Here is a 17,678-nt window from a genome sequence, read left to right on the forward strand (position 1 = left end):
TGGGCCAGTGGGCAGCGGAAATGCCTTCCACTCCTCCCCTGATCCTCTGATCCCAGAGCATCCCTCCCCTCTTCTGTCGCTCTTCTTTTCCCCCCACCGCTTCCCTCCTGTACTTCTAGGATCAACGGCCTGGAGGAGCCTTGGAAGGTGGAGGACCCGCCCAGAAGAAATACCCAGCGGTGCCTCCCCTATTCTTCTGACCTGGAGAGATCCCTTCCCACCCCCACTGTCTGCCTCGCCACCCCCCCACACCCCCAGGATCCTCGTGCCGGAGGGGGGCCTGGAGAGTAAAGGACCAAGCCTGGGAGCCCAGGTGGCCTCCCTGGCCAAGAGGGCAGGCAAAGTGCCCTCTCGCCTCCCCATCCCCCAATCTCAAGGCCCCCACCCCACCTGTCCACCTCTCCACCTCCTCACTCCTCCTCCCTCCTTCACACACCCCCAGGACCCAGGCAGCCCAGCGGGGACCTTGGAGGGTGGATGACCCTGCTGGGGGGCCCAGCAGGCCCTCCAGCTGGGGAGCTCAGCAGGCCTCCTGGCCTCCTGGGTGGGAGAAACCCAGTTGCAGTTTCCTGATCTCCCCAGCCCTCAACGGTCCCTCCAGACCTCCCCCAGCCACCCCCCAGGGGCGCTGGTCCAGTGTGGCTTCCCCTTCCCTGCCCCCCTGACTTGCCCCAGGTCCTACCTGGTTGCTGCGGGGTTCCCGCAGTCTGCTTGGGTCTCAGGTCCCCCGCTGGCATCTGGCAACTGATCTATTTGTGGGGAGATGTGATCTCTGCGTCTTCCCAGGCTGTCATCTTGACTCCGCCCCCTTCATTAATATGTAAATAAAATATTAATTAACATTATATCATTATGAACTCAGGATCAATGAACAAGTGTAGGATTAGGACTTCCTTTATACTTTTACAACATTCCTTGAGGCCTTTAGATTTCCTCCTTTGATTTCCCTACCCCTTGTCTTCCCACTCTATTACAGGAGATTGAATATGGTTCCCTGTGTTATACAGTAAGACCTTGTTGTTTATCTATTTCATATATAGTAGTTTGTATCTGCTAATCCCAAACTCCTAATTTATCTCTTCCCCACCCACTTTCCCCTTTGCTAACCACAAATTTGTTTTCTATGTCTATGAGTCTGTCTCTGTTTTGTAAATAGGTTCATTTGTATCCTATTTTAGATGCCACACGTAAGTAACGTCATATGGTGTTTATCTTCCTCTTCCTGACTTATTTCCCTTAGTATGATAATCTCCAGGTCCATCCATGTTGCTTCCAATGGCATTATTTCATTCTTTATCATGGCCCCGTAAGTATTCTATTGTATACATGTAGCAGATCTTTATGTGCTCCTCTGTAGATGGACATTAGGTTGCTCGCATGTCTTGGCTACTGTAGATAGTGCTGCTGTGAACATTGGGGTGCGTGTATCTTTTCAAATTGCAGTTTTTTCTGGATAGAGGCCCCAGACTGGGATTGCTGGGTCACATGGCAACTCTATTTTGAGTTTTTTTAAGAAACCTCCATACTGTTTTCTAAAATAGCTGCACCAATTTACATTCCTACCTCCAGTGTAGGAGGGTTCCCTTTTCTCCAGGCCCTCTCCAGCATTTCTTATTTGTAGCCTTTTTCTCTTTTTTTTTAAACCTTGAAGATCACCGTTTTTAAAATTTATTTATTTATTTATTTATTTATTTATTTATTTATTTATTGGCCGCATTGGGTCTTTGTTGCTGGGCCCGGGCTTTCTCTAGTTGTGATGAGCAGGGGCTGCTCTTCGTTGTGGTGCGCAGGCTTCTCAGTGCAGTGGCTTCTCTTGCTGCGGAGCTCAGGCTCTAGGCTGGCAGGCTTCAGTAGTTGCAGGGTGCGGACTCAGTAGTTGGGGCGCACGGGCTCAGTTGCTCTGCGGCATGTAGGATCTTCCCGGACCAGGGATTGAACCCGTGTCCCCTGCATTGGCAGGTGGGTTCTTAACCACTGCGCCACCAGGGAAGCCCTGTCGACTTTTTAATGATGGCCATTCTGACTGTTGTGAGGTGCTACCTCATTGTATTTTTGATTGGCATTTCTCTAATAATTAGTGATATTGAGCATCTTTTCATGTGCCTGTTGGCCATCCGAATATCTCCTTTGGAGAAATGTCTATTTAGGTACATGGACACATCTTTATCCTCCAGAGTTCATAGTTCACATGAGGGGTTATTCCTGGTATTACACATTCTGTGTGTTTAGATGAATATATAATGATATGTATCCACCATTGTAGTATCATACAGGGTGTTTTCACTACCCTAAAATCCCTCTGTGTTCTGCCTCCCTGCAATACTGTCAACGACTGATTTTTTTATGTCTCCATGGTTTTGCCTTTTCCAGAATTCAGGTGGTTGGGAGGGATCATCCAGTGTGCAGGCCGCCCTTTCAGACTGGCTTCTTTCACTTAGTAGTATGTGTTTAAGTTTCTTCCATGTCTTTTCATGAATTGGTAACTCATTTTTAGCACTGAATAATATTCCATTGTCTGTTTATACCACAGTGTATTTATCCATTCACTTTCTAAAGGACATCTTGAATGCGTCCAAGTTTTGGCAGTTATAAATAAAGTTCCCGTAAGTTTCCGTGTTCAGGTTTTCATGTGGACATAGATGTCAGCATTTGAGTACATGCCAAGAACAGTGATTCCTGGATTGTGTGAGATGAGTATGTTTAGTTTTGTAGGAAACTGCCAGACTGTTTTCCAAAGTGGCTGCATCATTTTGCATTCCCACTAGTAGTGTATGAATTTGCGTTGCTTTGCATCCTCTCCAGTATTTGCTGTTGTCAGTGTTTTGGATTTTGGCCATCCTAAAAGGTGTGTGGTGGTATCTCATTGTTGTAATTCTCAATTCCTGGGACTTCCCTGGTGGCACAGTGGTTAAGAGTCTGCCTGCCAATGCAAGGGACATGGGTTTGATCCCTGGTCCAGAAAGATCCCACATGCCACGGGGCAACTAAGCCCATGTGCCACAACCACTGAGCCTGCACTCTAGAGCCCGCCAGCCACAACTACTGAGCCCATGTGCCGCAAGTACTGAAGCACCTAGGGCCAGTGCTCAGCAACAAGAGAAGCCACTGAAATAAGAAGCCTGTGCACCACAACAAAGAGTAGCCCACCCTTGCTACAGCTAGAGAAAGCCCTCGCAGCAACGAAGACCCAATGCAGCCAAGAACAAATAAATAAATAAATTTATAAAAAAATCTCAATTCCCTAATGACATGTGATATTGAACACCTTTTCATATGTTTCCTTGCCATGTGTATATCTTCTTTAGTGAGGTGTCTGTTAAGACCTTTTGCCCATTTTTAAAAATTAGACTCTCCATTTTCTTATTGCTGTTTTAAGAATTCTTTGTAAATGTTGAATGATAGTCCTTTATCAGATCTGCCTTTTGCAGATATTTTCTCGTAACCTGTGGCTTGTCTTTCCTTTCTCTTGACATTGTCTTTTGCAGAGCAGAAGTTTTGAATTGTCATGAAGTCCAGTTTACCAATTATTTCTTTCCTGGATTGTACTTTGGTGTTGTATTTAAAATATCCTCATCATACTTGTCACCTAGATTTTCTTCTGTGTTATCTTCTGGGAGTTCTGTGGTTTTGCATTTTAGTGTGATCCATTTGAGTTACTGTTTGTGGAAGGTGTAAAGTCTGTGTCTAGATTCATTTTTTTTTCGCGTGTGGATGTCCAATTATTCCAGCATCATTTGTTGAAAAGACTATCCTTGTTCTACTGTCCTTTGCTGCCTTTGTCAAAGATTAATTGTCTATGTTTGTGTAAGTATTTCTAGGCTCTGTATTCTGTTTCATACATTTATTTTGTTATTCTTTTATGAATATCATCCTGTCTTGATCACTGCAGCTTTATAGTAAGTTTTGAAGTCAGGTGGAGTCAGTCCTCAGACTTGCTTTTCTTTACTTACAAGTCTGTTCCTAGTTGCTCCAAACCTGTACAACTCCTTTATTTCAGTGGGTTCATGCATGTCTATGTTTTAATCCTTCCTGCTCTTACGAAGCCTATCCTGACCACCTTATCAGTCACTTCACTTTCTTTGTTTATTTAATAATTTATATTGAAATTTGTAGCTAGTCATCTTTTCTTTTTTGTTTTTAAATTTTATTTATGTATTTATTATTTTTGGGGGGTACACCAAGTTCAATCATCTGTTTTTATACACATATCCCCGTATTCCCTCCCTCCCTTGACTCCCCACCCACCCTCCCTCGAGTCCCCCCCACCCTCCCTGTCCCAGTCCTCTAAGGCATCTTCCATCCTCGAGTTGAACTCCCTTTGTTATACAACAGCTTCCCACTGGTTATCTACTTTACACTTGGTAATATATATATGTCTGTGCTACTCTCTTGCTTCGTCTCAGCTTCCCCTTCACCTCCCGGCCCCTCCCAAGCCTCGAGTTCTCCAGTCCATTCTCTGCACCTGCGTCCTTGTTCTTGTCCCTGAGATCATCAGTACCATTTTTAGATTCCGTATATGTGAGTTAGCATACAATATTTGTCTTTCTCTTTCGGACTGACTTCACTCTGTATGACAGACTCTAGGTCTATCCACCTCATTACATAGAGCTCCATCTCATCCCTTTTTATAGCTGAGTAATATTCCATTGTATATATATGCCACATCTTCTTTATCCATTCATTTGTTGATGGGCATTTAGGTTGCTTCCATGTCCTGGCTATTGTAAATAGTGCTGCAATAAACATTATGGTACATGTTTCTTTTGGGATTATGGTTTTCTTTGGGTATATGCTCAGTAGTGGGATTACTGGATCATATGGTAGTTCTAGTTGTAGTTTTTTAAAGAACCTCCGAATTGTTTTCCATAGTGGTTGTACCAACTTACAATCCCACCAATAGTGCAGGAGAGTTCCCTTTTCTCCACACCCTCTCCAACATTTGTTGTTTCCAGATTTTGTGATGATGGCCATTCTGATCGGCGTGAGGTGACACCTCATTGTGGCTTTGACTTGCATTTCTCTAATGATTAGTGATGTTGAGCATCTTTTCATGTGTTTGTTGGCCATCTGTTTGTCTTCTTTGGAGAAATGTCTATTTAGGTCTTCCGCCCATTTGTGGATTGGGTTATTTGCTTTTTTGGTATGAAGCTGCATGAGCTGCTTGTATATTTTGGAGGTTAATCCTTTGTCCGTTGTTTCGTAGGCAACTATTTTTTCCCATTCTGAGGGTTGCCTTTTAGTCTTGTTTATGGTTTCTTTCGCTGTGCAAAAGCTTTTAAGTTTTATGAGGTCCCATTTGTTTATTCTTGATTTTATTTCCATGATTCTAGGAGGTGGGTCAGAAAGGACCTTGCTTTGATGGATGTCATAGAGTGTTCTGCCTATGTTTTCCTCGAGGAGTTTGATAGTGTCTGGCCTTCCATGTAGGTCTTTAATCCCTTTGGAGTTTCTTTTTGTGTATGGTGTTAGGAAGTGTTCTAAGTTCATTCTTTTACATGTTGCTGTCCAATTTTCCCAGCACCACTTATTGAAGAGGCTGTCTTTTTTCCATTGTATATTCGTGCCTCCTTTGTCAAAGATAAGCTGCCCATATATGCTTGGGTTTACCTCTGAGTTCTTTATTCTGTTCTATTGATCTCACTTTCTATTTTTGTGCCAGTACCATACTGTCTTGATCATGGTGGCCTTGTAGTATAGTTTGAAGTCAGGAAGCCTAATTCCACCAACTCCGTCTTTCCTTCTCAAGATTGCTTTGGCTATTCGGGGTCTTTTGTGTTTCCCTACAAATCGTAAGATTTCTTGTTCTAGTTCTGTGAAAAATGCCGTTGGTAATTTGATCGGGATTGCGTTGAATCTGCAAATTGTTTTGGGTAAGATAGTCATTTTCACAATATTGATTCTTCCAATCCAAGAACATGGTATGTCCCTCCATCTGTTTGTGTCGTCTTTGATTTCTTTTATCAGTGTCTTAAAGTTTTCTGCATACAGATCTTTTGCCTCCTTAGGCAGATTTACTCCTAGGTATTTTCTTCTTTTGGTTGCAATGGTAAATGGGAGAGTTTCCTTAATTTCTCTTTCTGCTCTTTCGTTGTTAGTGTATAGGAATGCAAGAGATTTCTGTGCATTAATTTTGTATCCTGCTACTTTACTAAATTCATCTATCAGTGCTAGCAGTTTTCTGGTAGCATCTTTAGGGTTTTCTATATATAATATCATGTCATCTGCAAAGAGTGACAATTTGACTTCTTCTTTTCCAATTTGGATTCCTTTTATTTCTTTGTCTTCTCTGATTGCTGTGGCTCAAACTTCTAAAACTATGTTGAATCTTCGCCCTTTTTTTCCTGATGAGACTGGCTAATGGTTTATCAATTTTGTTATCTTCTCAAAGAACCAGCTTTTAGTTTTATTGATCTTTGATGTTGTTTCCTTCATTTCTTTTGCATTTATTTCTGATATGATCTTTCTGATTTCTTTCCTTCTGCTCACTTTGGGGTTTTTTTCTTCTTTCTGTAATTGTTTTAGGTGTTAAGGTTAGGTTGTTTATTTGATATTTTTCTTGTTTCTTGAGCTAGGACTGTATTGCTATCAACTTCCCTCTTAGAACTGCTTTTGCTGCATCCCATAGATTTTGGGTTGTTGTGTTTTCATTGTCATTTGTTTCTAGGTATTTTTTGATTTCCTCTTTGATTTCTTGAGTGATTTCTTGGTTGTTTAATAGCATATTGTTTAGTCACCATGTGTTTGTATTTTTTCCAGTTTTTTTCCTGTAATTGATATGTAGTCTCATGTCATTGTGGTCAGAGAAAATGCTTGATACGATTTCAATTTTTTGGAATTTACTGAGGCTTGATTTGTGACCCAAGATGTGATCTCTCCTAGAAAATTTTCCATGTGCACTTGAGAAGAAAGTGTATTCTGTCGTTTTGGGATGGAATGTCCTATAAATATTCATTAAGTCGAGATGGCCTAATGTGTCATGTAAAGGTTGCATGTCCTTATTTATTTTCTGCTTGGATGATCTGTCCATTGATGTAAGTGGGGTGTTCAAGTCTCGTCCTATTATTCTGTTACTGTCAATTTCCCCTTTTATGGCTGTTAGCATTTGCCTTATGTATTGAGGTGCTCCTATGTTGGGTGCATAGATATTTACAGTTGTTCTATGTTCTTCTTGGGTGGATCCCTTGATCATTCTGTAGTGTCCTTCCTTGTCTCTTGTAATAGTCTTTACTTTAAAGTCTAATGTGTCTGATATGAGTATTGCTACTCCAGCTTTCTTTTGACTTCCATTTGCATGGAATATCTTTTTCCATCCCTTTACTTTCAGTCTATATATGTCCCTTGGTCTGAAGTGGGTTTCTTGTAGGCAGCATATGTAAGGGTCTTGTTTTTGTATCCATTCAGCCAGTTTATGTCTTTTGGTTGGAGCATTTAATCCATGTACAATTCATGTGATGATTGACATGTATGTTCCTATTACCATTTTGTTCATTGTTTTGGGTTTGTTTTTGTAGATCTGTTCCTTCTCTTGTATTTCCTGCTTCGAAAAGTTCCTTTAGCAATTGTTGTAAGGCTGGTTTGGTGGTGCTGAATTCTCTTAGCTGTTGCTTGTCTGTAAAGCTTTTGATTTCTCCATGGAATCTGAATGAGATTCTTGCTGGGTAGAGTATGCTTGCCTGTAGGTTTTTCTCTCTCAGGACTTTCAATATATCCTGCCACTCCCTTCTGGCCTGCAGAGTTTCTGCAGAAACATAAGCTGTTATCCTTTTGCGTTATTTGTTGCTTTTCTCTTGCTGCTTTTCATATGTTTTCTTTGTGTTTAATTTTCATTAGTTTGGTTAATATGTGCCTCAGTGTATTTCTCCTTGGGTTTATTCTAGATGGGACTCTCTGCACTTCTTGGACTTGATGAATTATTTCCTTTCCCATGTTGGGGAAGTTTTCCACTATAACCTCTTCAAATATTTTCTCAGACCCTTTCGTTGTTTTTCTTCTGGGATGCCTATGATTCGAATGTTGGTGGGCTTAATGTTGTCACCAAGGTCTCTGAGACTGTCTTCCATTCTTTTTATTCTTTTTTCTTTTTCCTGCTCTGTGGCAGTTATTTCCCCCATTCTATCTTGCAACTCACTTGTTCATTCTTCTGCCTCAGTTATTCTGCTGTTTGTAGCATCTAGAGTATTTGTAATTTCGGTTATTTTGTTATCTATTACTGTTTGTTTGTTCTTTAGTTCTTCTGAGTCCTTATTAACTGTTTCTTGTATTTTCTCTATTTTGTTATCGAGATTTTGGATCATCTTTACTATCATTACTCTGAATGCTTTTTCAGGCAATTTTCCTATTTCCTCTTCATTTATTTGGTCTTGTGTATTTTCACCTTGTTCCTTCATCTGTGACATATTTTTTTGTCATCTCATTTTTCCCCCACTTTGGATGGGTGGGATTGTGTTCCTCTCCCACTGGGTGTTTGGTCTGAGGTTTCAAGCACTGGAGTTTGTAGGCTGTTGAGTATAGCTGGGTCTTCGTGTTGAGTTGAGAACCTCTGGGAGACCTCACTCAGATGAATATTCCCTGCGAACTGGGTTTCCCTGCTAGTCCAAAGTTTTGGACTCAGCGCTCCCACCTCAGGAGCTCAGACCTGACCCTGGGCTTGTGAATCAAGATCCCACAAGCCATGTGGAGCAGGAAAATGAAAACAATTTAAAAAAAAGGTAGGAGAAGAGCAGAGCAATAGCAAGATAAAAAATACGGTAATAGGAAACTAACAGATGTGTTAGAAAAATTTAAAAAACAATGGAGCAACAGCTGGAAGGTAAAACAACTGCAATCGCCTAAGTGAGGAGGTGGAAAGAAAAAAAAAGAAAACAAAAAGCCAGAAAAGGCCTTGGCTGTGGGGGTGGGTCTTAGACAAGGGATGGCGGGGCGGGGGGGGGGTGATTTCAGCAGTGGGCAGGGCCTACACTGCGAAAAGGCCTTGGGGGTGGTGGGGAATGGGGCTTAGGCCCAATGAGGCAGAGGGGCCCAGGAATGCCTCTGGTCCTGCGGGCAAAGGACCAGGTCAAGGTACCCAGTGGGCTCCCAGGGCCCGAGTTGGTGGGAGAAATGCTAGGCACCTCCCCTAGTTCTCCAATCTTGGAGGGTCACTCCCCCTTGGGTTCTCTTCTTCCTCACCCCCTCTCTTCTATTCCCCCAGGACCCTCACAGCTGCAGGGGGCACTGAAAGGCAGGAGACCAGACTCTGATGCCCAACAGGCTTCTCAGGGCCAACTGGGCTAGGGTAACGCCTGCGGCACTTCCCCAGATCTCCCAGTCTCCTAAGGTTCCTGTCTGCCTCTCTTCCTCTCCCCCACCCCCCACTCTCCTAGTTCCCAAGCAGCTGGGGGGGGCCTGGAGTGTGAAAGCCCAGGTCTGTGAGCCTAGCAGGCTTCCCAGAGCTAGTAGGCAGGGGAAATACCTTCTCCGCCTCCCTTGATCCTCCAATCCCAGAAGGCCCCCTCCCCTGCCTGCCTCTGCTCTTCTTCCCTGCTTTCCTTCTACACCCCTAGGACCAGTGAGACCAAGAGGGGCCCCTGGAGGACTGAAGACCAGGCCTGGGGGCACAACAGGCCTCCCGGTGCCAAGTGGGTAGGGAGATTTCCCGCAGTGTCTACCCCTGATCCTCTGGTCCTGCAAGGTCCCCCCCCCCCCCACTGCTGTCTGCCTCTCTTCCTCTTCTCCTCTCCTACCTCCCTCCCAGGCTTGTACGACCCACTCAGCCAGAGAGACCGAGGGACCAGACTCAGGAGCCCAGCAGGCTTCTTGGGCCAGTGGGCAGCGGAAATGCCTTCCACTCCTCCCCTGATCCTCTGATCCCAGAGCATCCCTCCCCTCTTCTGTCGCTCTTCTTTTCCCCCCACCGCTTCCCTCCTGTACTTCTAGGATCAACGGCCTGGAGGAGCCTTGGAAGGTGGAGGACCCGCCCAGAAGAAATACCCAGCGGTGCCTCCCATATTCTTCTGACCTGGAGAGATCCCTTCCCACCCCCACTGTCTGCCTCGCCACCCCCCCACACCCCCAGGATCCTCGTGCCGGAGGGGGGCCTGGAGAGTAAAGGACCAAGCCTGGGAGCCCAGGTGGCCTCCCTGGCCAAGAGGGCAGGCAAAGTGCCCTCTCGCCTCCCCATCCCCCAATCTCAAGGCCCCCACCCCACCTGTCCACCTCTCCACCTCCTCACTCCTCCTCCCTCCTTCACACACCCCCAGGACCCAGGCAGCCCAGCGGGGACCTTGGAGGGTGGATGACCCTGCTGGGGGGCCCAGCAGGCCCTCCAGCTGGGGAGCTCAGCAGGCCTCCTGGCCTCCTGGGTGGGAGAAACCCAGTTGCAGTTTCCTGATCTCCCCAGCCCTCAACGGTCCCTCCAGACCTCCCCCAGCCACCCCCCAGGGGCGCTGGTCCAGTGTGGCTTCCCCTTCCCTGCCCCCCTGACTTGCCCCAGGTCCTACCTGGTTGCTGCGGGGTTCCCGCAGTCTGCTTGGGTCTCAGGTCCCCCGCTGGCATCTGGCAACTGATCTATTTGTGGGGAGATGTGATCTCTGCGTCTTCCCAGGCTGTCATCTTGACTCCGCCCCCTTCATTAATATGTAAATAAAATATTAATTAACATTATATCATTATGAACTCAGGATCAATGAACAAGTGTAGGATTAGGACTTCCTTTATACTTTTACAACATTCCTTGAGGCCTTTAGATTTCCTCCTTTGATTTCCCTACCCCTTGTCTTCCCACTCTATTACAGGAGATTGAATATGGTTCCCTGTGTTATACAGTAAGACCTTGTTGTTTATCTATTTCATATATAGTAGTTTGTATCTGCTAATCCCAAACTCCTAATTTATCTCTTCCCCACCCACTTTCCCCTTTGCTAACCACAAATTTGTTTTCTATGTCTATGAGTCTGTCTCTGTTTTGTAAATAGGTTCATTTGTATCCTATTTTAGATGCCACACGTAAGTAACGTCATATGGTGTTTATCTTCCTCTTCCTGACTTATTTCCCTTAGTATGATAATCTCCAGGTCCATCCATGTTGCTTCCAATGGCATTATTTCATTCTTTATCATGGCCCCGTAAGTATTCTATTGTATACATGTAGCAGATCTTTATGTGCTCCTCTGTAGATGGACATTAGGTTGCTCGCATGTCTTGGCTACTGTAGATAGTGCTGCTGTGAACATTGGGGTGCGTGTATCTTTTCAAATTGCAGTTTTTTCTGGATAGAGGCCCCAGACTGGGATTGCTGGGTCACATGGCAACTCTATTTTGAGTTTTTTTAAGAAACCTCCATACTGTTTTCTAAAATAGCTGCACCAATTTACATTCCTACCTCCAGTGTAGGAGGGTTCCCTTTTCTCCAGGCCCTCTCCAGCATTTCTTATTTGTAGCCTTTTTCTCTTTTTTTTTAAACCTTGAAGATCACCGTTTTTAAAATTTATTTATTTATTTATTTATTTATTTATTTATTTATTTATTGGCCGCATTGGGTCTTTGTTGCTGGGCCCGGGCTTTCTCTAGTTGTGATGAGCAGGGGCTGCTCTTCGTTGTGGTGCGCAGGCTTCTCAGTGCAGTGGCTTCTCTTGCTGCGGAGCTCAGGCTCTAGGCTGGCAGGCTTCAGTAGTTGCAGGGTGCGGACTCAGTAGTTGGGGCGCACGGGCTCAGTTGCTCTGCGGCATGTAGGATCTTCCCGGACCAGGGATTGAACCCGTGTCCCCTGCATTGGCAGGTGGGTTCTTAACCACTGCGCCACCAGGGAAGCCCTGTCGACTTTTTAATGATGGCCATTCTGACTGTTGTGAGGTGCTACCTCATTGTATTTTTGATTGGCATTTCTCTAATAATTAGTGATATTGAGCATCTTTTCATGTGCCTGTTGGCCATCCGAATATCTCCTTTGGAGAAATGTCTATTTAGGTACATGGACACATCTTTATCCTCCAGAGTTCATAGTTCACATGAGGGGTTATTCCTGGTATTACACATTCTGTGTGTTTAGATGAATATATAATGATATGTATCCACCATTGTAGTATCATACAGGGTGTTTTCACTACCCTAAAATCCCTCTGTGTTCTGCCTCCCTGCAATACTGTCAACGACTGATTTTTTTATGTCTCCATGGTTTTGCCTTTTCCAGAATTCAGGTGGTTGGGAGGGATCATCCAGTGTGCAGGCCGCCCTTTCAGACTGGCTTCTTTCACTTAGTAGTATGTGTTTAAGTTTCTTCCATGTCTTTTCATGAATTGGTAACTCATTTTTAGCACTGAATAATATTCCATTGTCTGTTTATACCACAGTGTATTTATCCATTCACTTTCTAAAGGACATCTTGAATGCGTCCAAGTTTTGGCAGTTATAAATAAAGTTCCCGTAAGTTTCCGTGTTCAGGTTTTCATGTGGACATAGATGTCAGCATTTGAGTACATGCCAAGAACAGTGATTCCTGGATTGTGTGAGATGAGTATGTTTAGTTTTGTAGGAAACTGCCAGACTGTTTTCCAAAGTGGCTGCATCATTTTGCATTCCCACTAGTAGTGTATGAATTTGCGTTGCTTTGCATCCTCTCCAGTATTTGCTGTTGTCAGTGTTTTGGATTTTGGCCATCCTAAAAGGTGTGTGGTGGTATCTCATTGTTGTAATTCTCAATTCCTGGGACTTCCCTGGTGGCACAGTGGTTAAGAGTCTGCCTGCCAATGCAAGGGACATGGGTTTGATCCCTGGTCCAGAAAGATCCCACATGCCACGGGGCAACTAAGCCCATGTGCCACAACCACTGAGCCTGCACTCTAGAGCCCGCCAGCCACAACTACTGAGCCCATGTGCCGCAAGTACTGAAGCACCTAGGGCCAGTGCTCAGCAACAAGAGAAGCCACTGAAATAAGAAGCCTGTGCACCACAACAAAGAGTAGCCCACCCTTGCTACAGCTAGAGAAAGCCCTCGCAGCAACGAAGACCCAATGCAGCCAAGAACAAATAAATAAATAAATTTATAAAAAAATCTCAATTCCCTAATGACATGTGATATTGAACACCTTTTCATATGTTTCCTTGCCATGTGTATATCTTCTTTAGTGAGGTGTCTGTTAAGACCTTTTGCCCATTTTTAAAAATTAGACTCTCCATTTTCTTATTGCTGTTTTAAGAATTCTTTGTAAATGTTGAATGATAGTCCTTTATCAGATCTGCCTTTTGCAGATATTTTCTCGTAACCTGTGGCTTGTCTTTCCTTTCTCTTGACATTGTCTTTTGCAGAGCAGAAGTTTTGAATTGTCATGAAGTCCAGTTTACCAATTATTTCTTTCCTGGATTGTACTTTGGTGTTGTATTTAAAATATCCTCATCATACTTGTCACCTAGATTTTCTTCTGTGTTATCTTCTGGGAGTTCTGTGGTTTTGCATTTTAGTGTGATCCATTTGAGTTACTGTTTGTGGAAGGTGTAAAGTCTGTGTCTAGATTCATTTTTTTTTCGCGTGTGGATGTCCAATTATTCCAGCATCATTTGTTGAAAAGACTATCCTTGTTCTACTGTCCTTTGCTGCCTTTGTCAAAGATTAATTGTCTATGTTTGTGTAAGTATTTCTAGGCTCTGTATTCTGTTTCATACATTTATTTTGTTATTCTTTTATGAATATCATCCTGTCTTGATCACTGCAGCTTTATAGTAAGTTTTGAAGTCAGGTGGAGTCAGTCCTCAGACTTGCTTTTCTTTACTTACAAGTCTGTTCCTAGTTGCTCCAAACCTGTACAACTCCTTTATTTCAGTGGGTTCATGCATGTCTATGTTTTAATCCTTCCTGCTCTTACGAAGCCTATCCTGACCACCTTATCAGTCACTTCACTTTCTTTGTTTATTTAATAATTTATATTGAAATTTGTAGCTAGTCATCTTTTCTTTTTTGTTTTTAAATTTTATTTATGTATTTATTATTTTTGGGGGGTACACCAAGTTCAATCATCTGTTTTTATACACATATCCCCGTATTCCCTCCCTCCCTTGACTCCCCACCCACCCTCCCTCGAGTCCCCCCCACCCTCCCTGTCCCAGTCCTCTAAGGCATCTTCCATCCTCGAGTTGAACTCCCTTTGTTATACAACAGCTTCCCACTGGTTATCTACTTTACACTTGGTAATATATATATGTCTGTGCTACTCTCTTGCTTCGTCTCAGCTTCCCCTTCACCTCCCGGCCCCTCCCAAGCCTCGAGTTCTCCAGTCCATTCTCTGCACCTGCGTCCTTGTTCTTGTCCCTGAGATCATCAGTACCATTTTTAGATTCCGTATATGTGAGTTAGCATACAATATTTGTCTTTCTCTTTCGGACTGACTTCACTCTGTATGACAGACTCTAGGTCTATCCACCTCATTACATAGAGCTCCATCTCATCCCTTTTTATAGCTGAGTAATATTCCATTGTATATATATGCCACATCTTCTTTATCCATTCATTTGTTGATGGGCATTTAGGTTGCTTCCATGTCCTGGCTATTGTAAATAGTGCTGCAATAAACATTATGGTACATGTTTCTTTTGGGATTATGGTTTTCTTTGGGTATATGCTCAGTAGTGGGATTACTGGATCATATGGTAGTTCTAGTTGTAGTTTTTTAAAGAACCTCCGAATTGTTTTCCATAGTGGTTGTACCAACTTACAATCCCACCAATAGTGCAGGAGAGTTCCCTTTTCTCCACACCCTCTCCAACATTTGTTGTTTCCAGATTTTGTGATGATGGCCATTCTGATCGGCGTGAGGTGACACCTCATTGTGGCTTTGACTTGCATTTCTCTAATGATTAGTGATGTTGAGCATCTTTTCATGTGTTTGTTGGCCATCTGTTTGTCTTCTTTGGAGAAATGTCTATTTAGGTCTTCCGCCCATTTGTGGATTGGGTTATTTGCTTTTTTGGTATGAAGCTGCATGAGCTGCTTGTATATTTTGGAGGTTAATCCTTTGTCCGTTGTTTCGTAGGCAACTATTTTTTCCCATTCTGAGGGTTGCCTTTTAGTCTTGTTTATGGTTTCTTTCGCTGTGCAAAAGCTTTTAAGTTTTATGAGGTCCCATTTGTTTATTCTTGATTTTATTTCCATGATTCTAGGAGGTGGGTCAGAAAGGACCTTGCTTTGATGGATGTCATAGAGTGTTCTGCCTATGTTTTCCTCGAGGAGTTTGATAGTGTCTGGCCTTCCATGTAGGTCTTTAATCCCTTTGGAGTTTCTTTTTGTGTATGGTGTTAGGAAGTGTTCTAAGTTCATTCTTTTACATGTTGCTGTCCAATTTTCCCAGCACCACTTATTGAAGAGGCTGTCTTTTTTCCATTGTATATTCGTGCCTCCTTTGTCAAAGATAAGCTGCCCATATATGCTTGGGTTTACCTCTGAGTTCTTTATTCTGTTCTATTGATCTCACTTTCTATTTTTGTGCCAGTACCATACTGTCTTGATCATGGTGGCCTTGTAGTATAGTTTGAAGTCAGGAAGCCTAATTCCACCAACTCCGTCTTTCCTTCTCAAGATTGCTTTGGCTATTCGGGGTCTTTTGTGTTTCCCTACAAATCGTAAGATTTCTTGTTCTAGTTCTGTGAAAAATGCCGTTGGTAATTTGATCGGGATTGCGTTGAATCTGCAAATTGTTTTGGGTAAGATAGTCATTTTCACAATATTGATTCTTCCAATCCAAGAACATGGTATGTCCCTCCATCTGTTTGTGTCGTCTTTGATTTCTTTTATCAGTGTCTTAAAGTTTTCTGCATACAGATCTTTTGCCTCCTTAGGCAGATTTACTCCTAGGTATTTTCTTCTTTTGGTTGCAATGGTAAATGGGAGAGTTTCCTTAATTTCTCTTTCTGCTCTTTCGTTGTTAGTGTATAGGAATGCAAGAGATTTCTGTGCATTAATTTTGTATCCTGCTACTTTACTAAATTCATCTATCAGTGCTAGCAGTTTTCTGGTAGCATCTTTAGGGTTTTCTATATATAATATCATGTCATCTGCAAAGAGTGACAATTTGACTTCTTCTTTTCCAATTTGGATTCCTTTTATTTCTTTGTCTTCTCTGATTGCTGTGGCTCAAACTTCTAAAACTATGTTGAATCTTCGCCCTTTTTTTCCTGATGAGACTGGCTAATGGTTTATCAATTTTGTTATCTTCTCAAAGAACCAGCTTTTAGTTTTATTGATCTTTGATGTTGTTTCCTTCATTTCTTTTGCATTTATTTCTGATATGATCTTTCTGATTTCTTTCCTTCTGCTCACTTTGGGGTTTTTTTCTTCTTTCTGTAATTGTTTTAGGTGTTAAGGTTAGGTTGTTTATTTGATATTTTTCTTGTTTCTTGAGCTAGGACTGTATTGCTATCAACTTCCCTCTTAGAACTGCTTTTGCTGCATCCCATAGATTTTGGGTTGTTGTGTTTTCATTGTCATTTGTTTCTAGGTATTTTTTGATTTCCTCTTTGATTTCTTGAGTGATTTCTTGGTTGTTTAATAGCATATTGTTTAGTCACCATGTGTTTGTATTTTTTCCAGTTTTTTTCCTGTAATTGATATGTAGTCTCATGTCATTGTGGTCAGAGAAAATGCTTGATACGATTTCAATTTTTTGGAATTTACTGAGGCTTGATTTGTGACCCAAGATGTGATCTCTCCTAGAAAATTTTCCATGTGCACTTGAGAAGAAAGTGTATTCTGTCGTTTTGGGATGGAATGTCCTATAAATATTCATTAAGTCGAGATGGCCTAATGTGTCATGTAAAGGTTGCATGTCCTTATTTATTTTCTGCTTGGATGATCTGTCCATTGATGTAAGTGGGGTGTTCAAGTCTCGTCCTATTATTCTGTTACTGTCAATTTCCCCTTTTATGGCTGTTAGCATTTGCCTTATGTATTGAGGTGCTCCTATGTTGGGTGCATAGATATTTACAGTTGTTCTATGTTCTTCTTGGGTGGATCCCTTGATCATTCTGTAGTGTCCTTCCTTGTCTCTTGTAATAGTCTTTACTTTAAAGTCTAATGTGTCTGATATGAGTATTGCTACTCCAGCTTTCTTTTGACTTCCATTTGCATGGAATATCTTTTTCCATCCTTTACTTTCAGTCTATATATGTCCCTTGGTCTGAAGTGGGGGTGTTTCTTGTAGGCAGCATATGTAAGGGTCTTGTTTTTGTATCCATTCAGCCAGTTTATGTCTTTTGGTTGGAGCATTTAATCCATGTACAATTCATGTGATGATTGACATGTATGTTCCTATTACCATTTTGTTCATTGTTTTGGGTTTGTTTTTGTAGATCTGTTCCTTCTCTTGTATTTCCTGCTTCGAAAAAGTTCCTTTAGCAATTGTTGTAAGGCTGGTTTGGTGGTGCTGAATTCTCTTAGCTGTTGCTTGTCTGTAAAGCTTTTGATTTCTCCATGGAATCTGAATGAGATTCTTGCTGGGTAGAGTATGCTTGCCTGTAGGTTTTTCTCTCTCAGGACTTTCAATATATCCTGCCACTCCCTTCTGGCCTGCAGAGTTTCTGCAGAAACATAAGCTGTTATCCTTTTGCGTTATTTGTTGCTTTTCTCTTGCTGCTTTTCATATGTTTTCTTTGTGTTTAATTTTCATTAGTTTGGTTAATATGTGCCTCAGTGTATTTCTCCTTGGGTTTATTCTAGA

This window comes from Hippopotamus amphibius, chromosome 13 (genome assembly GCF_030028045.1).
Source record: "Hippopotamus amphibius kiboko isolate mHipAmp2 chromosome 13, mHipAmp2.hap2, whole genome shotgun sequence".
NCBI classification, from domain to species: Eukaryota; Metazoa; Chordata; class Mammalia; order Artiodactyla; family Hippopotamidae; genus Hippopotamus; species Hippopotamus amphibius.